The sequence below is a fragment of the Jaculus jaculus genome, chromosome 16 (genome assembly GCF_020740685.1).
Source record: "Jaculus jaculus isolate mJacJac1 chromosome 16, mJacJac1.mat.Y.cur, whole genome shotgun sequence".
Lineage (NCBI taxonomy): Eukaryota > Metazoa > Chordata > Mammalia > Rodentia > Dipodidae > Jaculus > Jaculus jaculus.
The window spans coordinates 42,982,867-42,995,555 of record NC_059117.1 but is presented as its reverse complement, the minus strand read 5'-3'; positions in this window follow the sequence as shown (position 1 = coordinate 42,995,555).

The following is a 12,689-nucleotide window of genomic DNA, read 5'->3' as shown; positions in this document are numbered from 1 at the left end:
AGTGAGTCGCTGTCCCAGTGTCACTCAGTGGCCTGCTTTCTTTCTGGCCAGTCATCTCCTGGCCTGTATTCCTGCCTTTCTTGGCCTTATTGATTTCTTTGAAACTGTTCAAATCAAATAAGCATGACTTCCAGCTCACCCTCGCACTCCCTTCCCCTTTTGTAAAACAGAGTGAATAAAATCAGCAAATTCCTTGCCTGATTGGGTTCCAGAGGTCCTTGATGGCACTTTTGCATATCATACCTGACTCCTGTGAACAATAAGGGTTCTCCTGAGCACACCTGGACACAGGGCCTTGGAGAAGCTAAAACTGGTGGTATGTTTTCCGAGGGGCGATGCCCCGTCCACACTACTCTAGTCTTACAAAGGTCGGGAAGAGCCAAGTGCAGCTCTGGGTGGAGCATGGCTAGCATGCAGGAGCCCCTAGTTTTCCTCTCCAGTAACACCCCTCCAAAGTAATTTGTCAATATTTAGGAAATGGTCCTATTTATTATTTACAGTGCTGAGAATGGAGCCCAAGGCCTTGCACATGATAGATCAGGGCTCTGTATCCGTAGTCTTCTAATTTATTTTCAATTGAACGATGTTTCGAAACATATATTCATTGTGGAATGGCTGAAACAAGCCAGTTAGCATGCATTACCTCCTACACACATAGCCGTTTTTAAGAATTCTAATCAATAATTGGCATCTCATGGCATGTTCCAGCTCATGCCATCTTCACAAAACTCTCTAGGTATATGCATTTCTATCTCCTCTTTATAAATGAGAAAGCTGAGTCCCAAAGACAGTGAATGATCTACCCAAACCCACACAGCTCAGGAAAGACAGAGCTGAGATTTGAACCTTGGCTAAGCCCAACTCTAAACTCATGATTCAGCTTTGACTCTCTGGCCAGCCCTGACCTTGGGAATAATACCTGACATCACCTGCTTTGTTTTTGACCTTTAATTGCCACTTGCCTAGTCAGCTCTACACTCTTAGGATTTAAAGGACTCCTAGATATGAGGGAAGCACCCCAGGAAAGGCATGGGTCTCAGAGAACTGGGATTCAGAAGGGCTTAGAGGAATCTGTGTTCAGACTATTAGGGATCAGTGCTCATTTGCATAATTGGTTATCTTGGGTTTTGTGAGCTGGTCTGTGAATCTGCCCATCCTTTGTAATAGTGTTTTCATGAGCTAATCTTGTATAAGTACCCGAAAGCTTCTGGAACCACCTCAGTGCTATCTAAACTGCCTGTATCAAGGTCAAGGTGACAAGTGAGGAACTGGCTAAGCAAGCGGTGTGTGTCTGTGACAGGCAGATTTGCTTCCTTTCTGGGCTTCCTTGCACACTGTACCCTAACTGGGTCTGCCATGCTATGAATGAGTACCTTGTGACATAAAGGGAGGGTGTCATTCCAGTTTCTCAGAACACCCATAGCTGTAGGACCTGAAACATTGAGATGGCTAGCTACAATATGGCAACAATGCACAGACAGCACCAGGAAATAAAAAGTAAATTGTTAACTGGTATTGAGTGGTTATTCCATTGCCAAAAATTTTGGCTTTCTTGGTTTTTTTAAATTGACATCTTCTATACTTACAGACCATAAACCATAATATTTCCCTCCCCTCCCCCACTTTCCCCTTCACAACTCTGCTCTCCATCATATGTCCTCCCTCTCTCCATTAGACTCTTTTTTATTTTGATGTCATCATTTTTTTTCTCCTATTATGAGGGTCTTGTGAAGGTATTGTTAGGCACTGCGAGCTCATGGATATCGAGGACAATTTCTGTCAGGACAGTTGCATCCTAAAGAGTGGTATCCATCCCTTGGCTTTTACATTCTTTCATCCACCTCTTCTGCAATGGACCGTGAGCCTTGGAGAGATGTTTCACTGCTAGACATTCCTCTGTCCCTTCTTCTCAGCAGTATGTTGCCTTTGGGGTCATCCCAATGGTCACCACCATCTGAAAAGAGAAGCTTCTCTAACCAGAAGTGTGAGTAGCATTAATATATGAATATGAACATTATGCATAGTGCTTTTAGGGAAATTTGGTGAGAATCATATATACAGTGAACCAGACAAGAGCAGGCTTTATCCCCCTAAGGCTCATGACCTTCCCTGACATAGGTTTTTGATTAGGTTTTCAGTACCAGGCATGTATTCCCTCCCATAAAGCAGTCCTTCAGTCTGATTAGAGAGCAGTTGGTTTCCCCCAGAGCAGCCATGTCACTATTGCACTCGTTTGGTCATTGGGCCTGTCTGGCCAAACTTGAGGCTTCCAGTGTCCACTGTTTTCACCGCTGATGACTTCTGTCTCCTATAGGGCTGCATGCAGTGCATTTTTTAACCCCCAGCTTTCAGCTGGCTGGTCTATAGGGAGAAGGTTTTCTGCTCAGCACCAGCTTTATTTCTGAGTGACCTTGCGCTCAGGCATGTGAAGACTTCAGCAATAGGGTCTTACCATCTGTTTCTCAAGGGAAACCAAGGGCTTGGCAATAGCCTGTAATGTTTTGGAGACAACAGAGACCTCCTTGGCCAACAAGTCACAGGAAGGCATCCCATCTCTGGTACTAAAAATTTTCTAGTATTAATCTATGGCTTATGGATGTGCCATTATTCAAAAAAGTAGGTTTTCATATGTCTTATTCAGAATATCTTGAATTTTGATTGACCCCCACCACCCTTCTTTTACACAATTTCTTCCCCTGGCCTCAGTCCTTTACCCTCCCTGTAGTCTGTTCTTCTACTTACATATGTACAACATCCCCTTAAGTCCTTCTTTCTCCTCCCTCCTTGGTAACCTTATTCTAGCTTACTGGACTCTGCTAACAATTTTTGGTTCCAGCTCTCACACATCTATACGTTTATAGCTAGGATCCACATATGAGAGACAACATGCAGTGTTTGGCTTTTTGGGCCTGGGTTACCTCACTTAGTATACTCCTTTCCAGATCCATCCATTTCCTTGCAAATTTCATTTTCTTTTACCACTGAATAGAACTCCATTGTATAAATGTACCACATCTTTATTATCCACTCATCTGTTGAGGGACATCTAGGCTGGTTCCATTTCCTAGCTATTATGAATAGAGCAGCAACAAACATGATTGTGCAAGTATCTCTAAGGTAGTGAGAAGGGTACTTAGGATATATGCCTATGAGTGCTATAGCTGGATCATATGGTAAATCTACTTTGAGCTGCCTCAAGGACCACCACACTAATTTCCACAATGGCTGTACCAGATTACATTCCCACCAACAGGGGGTGGTTCCCCTTTTTCCACATCCTTGCCAACATTTGCTGTTTTGTTTTCTTGATGAAAGCCATTCTGACAGGAGTGAGATAGAATCTCAAAGTAGTTTCAATTTGCATTTTCCTGATGGCTAAGGATGTAGAACACTTTTTTAGATGTTTATATGCCATCTGTATTTCTTCTTTTGAGAACTCTCTAGTTCCATAACCCTTTTCTTTATTTGGATTGTTTTATTTCTTATTGGGATTTTTTTTAGTTCTTTGTATATTCTGGATATTAATCCTCTGTCAGATGTGTAGCTGGCAAAGATTTTCTCCCATTCTGTAGGTTGTCTCTTTGTTCTATTCACAGTATTCTTTGCTAGACAAAAGCTTTGTAATTTCATGAGATATTAGTGGCTGATTAGTGGTTTTATTTCCACAATTGGGGTCATATTCAGAAAGTCATTGCCTATGTCAATATGTTGAAGGGTTTCCCCTATATTTTCCTCTAGCAATTTCAGAGTTTAAGGTCTGATATTAAGGTCCCTGATCCATCTGGACTTGATTCTTGTGCATGGAGAAAGATAAAGATCTATTTTTCTCCTTCTACATATAGATATCCAGTTTTCCAAACAGCACTTGTCAGAGAGGCTGTCTATTCTCCAATGAATATTTTTGGCATTTTTTTTTGTCAAAAATCAGATAGCTGTAGCTGCCTGGCTTAATACCTGGGTCCTCTATTTTGTTCCATTGATCTACATGTCTGTCTTTGTGCCAGTACCATGCTATTTTTGTTACTATGGCTTTGTAATATAGCTTAAAATCGGGTATGGTGATACCATCAACCTTATTTCTGTTGCTCAAAATTGTTTTGGCTATTTGAATTTTGTTTTTTTTGTGTGTGTGTGTTTCCAAATGAATTTTAGTATTTTTTTTCTATTTCTGTGAAGAATAGCATTGGAATTTTAATGGAAATTGCATTAAATGTGTAGATTGCTTTTGGTAAGATTGGTATTTTTACAATTTTGATTCTTCCAATCCAAGAACATGGGATGTCTTTCCATTTTCTTGTGTCTTCTGCAATTTCTTGCTTAAATGTTTTAAAATTCTCCTTGTAGAAATCCTTTACTACCTTGGTTAAATTTATTTCAAGTTACTTTATTTTTTTTTTTTTTGAGGCAATTGTGAATGGGAGAGATTCCCTGATTTCATCCTCCACATGTTTGTTGTTAGTATATAGATAAGCTACTGATTTCTGTGTGTTTATTTTGTATCCTGCTACATTGCAAAAATTGTTTATCAGCGCTAACAGTTTTCTGGTAGAGTCTTTCAGGTCCTTTATGTATAGAATCATATGATAATTTGGTCTCTTTCCAATTTGTATCCCTTTTATGAGTGTCTCTTGCCTTATTGCTATAGCAAAGACTGCCAATACTATATAAAATAAAAGTAGGGACAGTGGATACCCTTGTCTTGTTCCTGAATTACCCTGAGCCTTGGAAGGTGTGATCAAGATGTTACTCAGTACTCCAGTCACTTCTTTCCAGCACTATACCTTCTGAGTCATCCCAAGGTCACTGCCATCTGAAAAGAGAAGATTCTCTACCCAAAGTGAGTGTTACATTAATATAAGGGTATAAATATTAAGAGAAATGCTTACTGGGCAGTTTGATAAGCATGGTATATACATTTATCCAGACATCAGCAGATGTTACACCCCTAGGGCTCATGACTACCCCTGTTTTAAGTTTTCAGTATCAGGGATGTATTCCCTCCCATGGAGCGGGCCTCCAGTTCAATTGGAGGGCAATTGGTTTCCACCATGACAGACGTGCCACTATTGCACTCATGGGTTCATTTAGCCTGGCTGGCCAAATATAAGGCTTGCAGGGTCCACTGTTGAGTGTCTTCACTGGTGGTATCTCTTTCTCCCATTGAACTACATGTAGGATGGCTTCTTCTAGCTTTCTGACAGCTGGTTGATCTTTTCATAGTGTCCTGGATATCTTGAAATTCCTATTCATACCTTCTTATCTTTCTCTTTATTTGATTGTATTAGATCTGACACCTGGTATTCTAGTTTAGATATTCTGTTCTCTCCTTCATCAATTCTACTGGTGAAACTTTTCATAGAGCTTTTTATTTGATTGACTGTGTTCTCCAGAGCTAAAATTTATGCCTGGTTTTTCTTAAGTATTTCTATTTTCTTAGTTATATCTTATAATGACCCCCTTATTTCATTAAGCTGATTGCTTGTTTTTCAGGAGTTTGATTTCTTCTTTAATTCCTTTGTTTTCTTCTTTGATTCTTTTGATTTCTTTGAGTATAGATAAAATCACTTTTTAAAAATATTTGTCAGGCATTTCATCCAAAACAGTCTCATTGGTAATCATTTCTGAGTGGTTTATAATTTTTAGTGGGATTGTTTTGTCTTGATTCTTTGTTTTCTTGTATTATAATGCAGTAACTTTTGCATCCTGAATTGATTTGATGCTTGGGTTTTCTACTTATTTGCAGTGTTCTTAGATGTGGTGATCCAACTTCATATACTTTCAGGATATGAGTTTAAGGTGACAAGTGTAGCTCTTGTACCCTAGTCCAACCACAGAAGTTATCCTAGGCGCTGAGTTTGCCTGCTAAGCAAGTTTTCTAGTGGACTGGGTGGAACAATATACTGGCAAATTCTAAAATTCAACTGAGCAATATACACACTCAATAAAAACCAGCACAGAGTATGCAAGTGTGGGAATTAAAATAAACAGATAGTCTTATAAAGCCAAAATCCCTAAGGGTGTGTGTTGCTCTACACCCTTAATCCTGACAGCTGGGAGATAGAGAATTCTGTTCTGAATTGGGTTCCAGGTCAGCCTGGATCTGAATCAGACCATGCCCCCAATAATGATAGAATCAAAAGACAAAGGCCTTATAAATCTGAAAGCATCAAAGGCAATGATATTCAGCCCTCAAATACAGCTTATCTGAGAATGGTAAAGCCAACCAAGAATATGTAAGCCATAACCTGCCCTGACATGGGAAGAGAGATTAGCACTTCCAGTGCAGGCCTATGTATCTGGTTTTTTTTTTGTTGTTGTTTGTTTGTTTGTGTGTTTGTTTTGTCAGTTGGCCTCATTGCCTTTTGGGGTGGCTTCCAATCTCACCAATGCCGAGTGCCCACCTCGATCCCTCTGTGTTGTGGTGTGGAGCTGGAGTTCTGATCAGCTGTGCTGGGTTCTCTGCTGCTGGGGCTGAATGTGGAGGTTCAGGGTTCTGATGGTGGGGGTGGGACAGTGCAGGAGGCCTGGAGTTGTCCCGGAGTTGCTCACACAGTCCCACTTGTATTCCTTTCAGCAGTTCCTGAGCTGATCTCAGCTCTCTTTCATTCAGACTTCTTGACTTTGCAAGGAGGCTAATGAGTTTGGAAAATCCCCTTGTTTGGTTCCTGCTGCTGCCACTCCAAGCAGGGCACTTGGCAGGCAGTGCTGGGTGGTTGTGTGGATCACAAGGATCAGGCGCCCCCACAATCACCTCAGTGGGACTCTGGCCATTTTCCTCTTTTCTGGTGGATCTTGGTCTCTTCCACTTCTCCACTGTGTCTAAGAAGAACCTATTCTCCTTCACTTTTCAGATGAGTGTATTTTGCTGTGGTTTTGCTTAAATCCCACCCTACGCTGGTTTGGCGTGGCTCCTATGCCACCAACATACCCCAGAAGTCTCCTTTTTTTTTTAAAGATTTATTTATTTATTAGAGATGGGTCGGGGGACAGAGAAAGACAGAGGGAGAGAGAGAGAATGGGCACTCTAGGGCCTCCAGCCACTGCAAACAAACTCCAGATGGATGGGCTAACGATTTGGTTTATGTGGGGCCTGGAGAATGGAACCAGGGGACTTAGTCTTTGCAGGCATGCACCTTAACTGGTAAGCCATCTCGCCAACCTATTTTTTTTTTTTTTGAGGTAGTGTCTGACACTAGCCCAGGCTGGCCTGGAGGTCACTCTGTGGTCTCAGGTTGGCCTGCAGCTCACAGTGATTCTCCTACCTGTGCCTCCTGAGTGCTGGGATTAAAGGCCTGTGCCTCCATGCCTGGCTTTTTTTCTTGGTGTGTGTGTGTGTGTCTCTGTGTTCATGTGTATAAGTGCAGGCATGTGCATGTCAAAGTGCATGTGTGGAGGTCAGAGGACAACCTCAGATGTCAGTCTTCATCTTCCACTTCGAGGCACAGCAGAGTTTTCTCATCATAGCTATGATCTATACCAGGCCAGCTGGCCCATGAGCTTCCAGGGATTTTCCTGTCTCTGTCTCTAATCTGGCCAGAGGCATACTGGGATGACAGAAACCCACTACAGCATCTGGCCTTATGTGGCCTCTGGGGATCTAATTTATGCCTGCACAGCAAGCACTTTATCCACTGACCCATCTCCTCTGCCATTCTTATACTTTTCTACAATATAAAAGCCATATATTCATTTTGATATGTAAACTGGTTTAGAATTAAAGGAAAATGAATTTATTTAAAAAAATCCCCACATAGCACTCTGCCAGTGTGGAGGGGGAACAACTGCCACTTGCCACGTTTTCCTCAGCGCCTCACAGCATGAGAAGATGGTAGAAACTGCAGATGGGCTGTGGAATAAAATATGTGCAATTGTGAGAACTGGTGCCTGTTACAAGGTACTTACTAATGGTACAGCCCAAGACACTTCTTTGTTCTTCCACTTGACCAGCATCCGATTCTGAGTGCATCTCCTTCCTCCCCCAAGGCCAGGCTCTCTCCCCCACCATCCAGTGACTGGCACAAGAGGAGGAAGCTTTGATGTCCTAGCACACAGGTAAAGGCTGTTTTCTCACTCACAACAATTGTCTTAGGTGTGTTGCTTCTTATGTCACCTGCTGTGATGCAGAAGTCATCTGGACATCCTTGTAAGGTACTTCTCCAAACCAGCATGTACCCATGTGTAGAACACCGCGCTGCTGGCCTCAGATTCTGCCTTGCAATCCTTTGCTGCAGACAGTAACTCTTCCTTCTTCCAGGAGCTCCAGGAACCCTACATACCCTGACCACCTTCCCAGCATTGAAGTTCTAACCTCTCCAGTCCTACAGAGCCTCCATCTCAAGCCCCTAGGCTCCAGCTCCGTGCTCCAAACAATCATCCTTTTTATTTCTTTTGCTCAGGAACCCAAAGCAGAAGAACACACCAATAATGCAAAGTACAAGCAAAATATGTAACTAAGTCAACCACTCAAGAAATATCAAGGTGGAGCCGGGCGTGGTGGCACATGCCTTTAATCCCAGCACTTGGAAGGCAGAGGTAGGAGGATCGCCATAAATTCGAGGCCACCCTGAGACTACATAGTGAATTCCAGGTCAGCCTGGGCTAGAGTGAGACCCTACCTCAAAAAACCAAAAAAAAAAAAAAAAGAAAGAAAGAAATATCAAGGTGGGGTGATGTGAAGGAACCATTGTGTGTGCCCCAACACACCCTTCCAAGGAGATGTTTTAGTGGCCACTTTAAGAAATGGGTCTGGTGAGACAACGTAGGTCATTAGGGCACATCTCCACAAAGGGATTGTGGGCCCCTTCTTTCTCTCTCATTTGAATCCTGGCTATGAAGTGAATAGCTTTTCTCTACCACATTACACCCTACCACAGGTCCAAAACAACGGGGTCAGTTAGTCATGGACTTAAATCTCTAAAACTATAAGCCAAAACAAAACTTTTGATAGTATAAAGAAATTATTACCTCAGGCATTTGTTACAGTAATAGAAATGATACCATATAATAAATTAAATGATACAATATTTTTATTTTTGAGATTGAATTATTGTGCTTCATAAAATATCCATGTGGAGCTAGGCGTGGTGGCACATGCCTTTAATCCCAGCACTTAGGAGGCAGAGGTAAGAGGATCACCGTGAGTTCAAGACCACCCTGAGACTCCATAGTGAATTCCAGGTCAGCCTGGGCTAGAGTGAGACTCTACCTCAAATAAATAAATAAATAAATAAAATATCCATGTGATAATAGATGTTAGAAGTTCAACACTTTTTTTACTCATGGACCTGTCAATGGATGCTTGAGTTGTTTCTACCTTTTGGCCATTGTGAATAATGCTACTGTGAACATGGGTGTACAATATCTCTAAAGGTCCCTGTTTGCAATTATTTGGGGTATCAATGACTTTATAACAGCATTATATATTATGTTGACATAATGATCATTAAGTCAGTGATCAAGATCTCAAGACAAGGGGTGGGGAAGCTGGTGATGGTGACCCCTTCCCATACCCACTCACCAGCTGGTGATGGCAGTTCAGTTCAGCTCACATGCTGTACCTCTAGCAGCGACTCTCAGTGATTTCCTCCATGGTTGGTCTTTGCCTCCCACCTTATTTGAGGCAGGGTCTCTCATCCACCAATGCATATACTTGCTGGCCTGCAAGCACTTGAGTTTCTCCGGTCTCCATCTCTCTCTCTCTTTCTTTCTCTCCCCCTCTCTCTCTTTCTCTCCCTCCATTTCTGAATTGCTATGATTTTTTTTTTCCTTACCATGCACCAGAAACAATGAAGTCAAATGACCATGGACAGAAACCTCAGAAGTTGTGAGTCAAAATAAATCATTCCTCTTTTTAAGCTTTTTGTCTCAAGCATTTTATCATGATGTTGGAAAGCCAATTGATATTTGCTATTTTTTAATCAAATCAAGTTATCAAAATGTTTATTTTATTTTTTGTAAACTTGCTTGCATTTCTATTAATTCACTTTGAGATGGGGGTCTCATAGAGTGTGGGCTGGCCTCAAATTTGCTATGTAGCTGAGTTTGACCTTCAAAGCCTGATCCTCCCGGCCTCCACCTCCCAAGTGCTGGGATTAGTGACATGTACCAACCCACCCAGTTTTTGTGTATGTGTGGTGTGTATGCATGTTCGTATGTATATGGGCATATGTATGTGAGGTGCATGTGTATATAAGTATGTATAGAGACCAGAGGTCAATGCTGGGTGCCTTCCTCAATTGTTTTCCACCTTATTTTATTAAGACAGCGTCTCTCGCTGAACCTGGAGCTCACCAATTTTGTTAAACTAGCTACCAGCAAGCCCTGTGCCTCCTCGTGTCTCTGCCTCTGCAGTGTCTGCGCTCTAGGCACACCTGTCACGCGCAGCTCTGATGCAGGCGCTCGGCACACCTGTCACGCGCAGCTCTGATGCAGGGGCTCGGCACACCTGTCACGCACAGCTCTGATGCAGGCGCTCGGCACACCTGTCACGCGCAGCTCTGATGCAGGGGCTCGGCACACCTGTCACGCGCAGCTCTGACGCAGGGGCTCGGCACACCCGTCACGCGCAGCTCTGACGCAGGGGCTCGGCACACCCGTCACGCGCAGCTCTGACGCAGGGGCTCGGCACACCCGTCACGCGCAGCTCTGACGCAGGGGCTCGGCACACCCGTCACGCACAGCTCTGACGCAGGGGCTCGGCACACCCGTCACGCGCAGCGCTGACGCAGGGGCTCGGCACACCCGTCACGCGCAGCGCTGATGCAGGGGCTCGGCACACCTGTCACGCGCAGCTCTGACGCAGGGGCTCGGCACACCCGTCACGCACAGCGCTGATGCAGGGGCTCGGCACACCCGTCACGCACAGCTCTGACGCAGGGGCTCGGCACACCCGTCACGCACAGCGCTGATGCAGGGGCTCGGCACACCTGTCACGCACAGCTCTGATGCAGGCGCTCGGCACACCTGTCACGCGCAGCTCTGATGCAGGGGCTCGGCACACCTGTCACGCGCAGCTCTGATGCAGGGGCTCGGCACACCCGTCACGCACAGCTCTGATGCAGGGGCTCGGCACACCTGTCACGCGCAGCTCTGATGCAGGCGCTCGGCACACCCGTCACGCACAGCTCTGACGCAGGCGCTCGGCACACCTGTCACGCGCAGCTCTGATGCAGGCGCTCGGCACACCTGTCACGCGCAGCTCTGATGCAGGGGCTCGGCACACCTGTCACGCGCAGCTCTGATGCAGGCGCTCGGCACACCTGTCACGCGCAGCTCTGATGCAGGGGCTCGGCACACCCGTCACGCACAGCTCTGACGCAGGCGCTCGGCACACCCGTCACGCGCAGCTCTGATGCAGGCGCTCGGCACACCTGTCACGCACAGCTCTGATGCAGGCGCTCGGCACACCTGTCACGCGCAGCTCTGATGCAGGCGCTCGGCACACCCGTCACGCGCAGCTCTGATGCAGGCGCTCGGCACACCCGTCACGCGCAGCTCTGACGCAGGGGCTCGGCACACCCGTCACGCGCAGCTCTGACGCAGGGGCTCGGCACACCTGTCACGCACAGCTCTGATGCAGGCGCTTGGCACACCCGTCACGCACAGCTCTGATGCAGGCGCTCGGCACACCCGTCACGCGCAGCTCTGATGCAGGGGCTCGGCACACCTGTCACGCGCAGCTCTGATGCAGGCGCTCGGCACACCTGTCACGCGCAGCTCTGATGCAGGCGCTCGGGGTCCGGACTCAGGTCCCTGTGCTTGTGCAGCAAAGCGTTTTACTCATGGAACCGTCTCCCCAGCCTCCCCAAAAACCTCAAACTGTTTAACATTAACAACAAATTGAGTCAATATTATTTCTATTTATGTTTTGAAGAACTAAATCAAACATCTGAAATATGCCTAAGTGGTTTCTGAAAGAATCTTTGGGGTTTTTTTTGCCTTTTTTTTTTTTAACCAATCAGGAGAAATACAAAGGGTGGTGACCTTTGGAGTCATTTTGTTTTTGTTGTTTGTATTTTGATTTTGTGAAATAGGATCTTGCTATGTAACTCTGGCTGGCCTGATACTATGCAACCCTAGCTGGCCTAAAACCTGTGATAATCTTACGACCTCAGCTTCCTGAGTTCTGAGGTTATAGGTATGTAACCCCACTCCTGGCTTGGAGTCAGACTTTACTTGGAGATACCGAGGCTAGGGTTAAAAGTCAATTTAACTTGAGAATTACATTTGTATACATATTATTATTTTAAAAATATTTTTATTTATTTATTTGACAGAGAAAGAGGGAGAGAAAGTGAGAGAATGGGCATGCCAGGGCCTCCAGCCACTGCAAACAAATTCCAGATGCAGATGCATGCACCTCTTGTGCATCTGGCTAATGTGGGTCCTGGGAAATCAAACCTGGGTCCTTTGGCTTTGCAGGCACCAGCCCATCACATATTATTTTTATATAAACCAAATGTGGGTCTTATAGTGAGGAAGACAACTTAATCCATTTAGAAGACTAAGGAAATTTAAACTTGAAGCCAATTAGGTTGTAAGGCCAAGCACATGGAGATATGAATTTTAGTGTCATTTGTACTTCGGAAAGTTCAGAAGAAAAGTTTTAAGAAGGAGCTAAATAACCTTGGCCTGTCTACATTGTAACTTTTCAGTTTTGGCTCTGTATTAGTTAATAGCATAGCCACTAT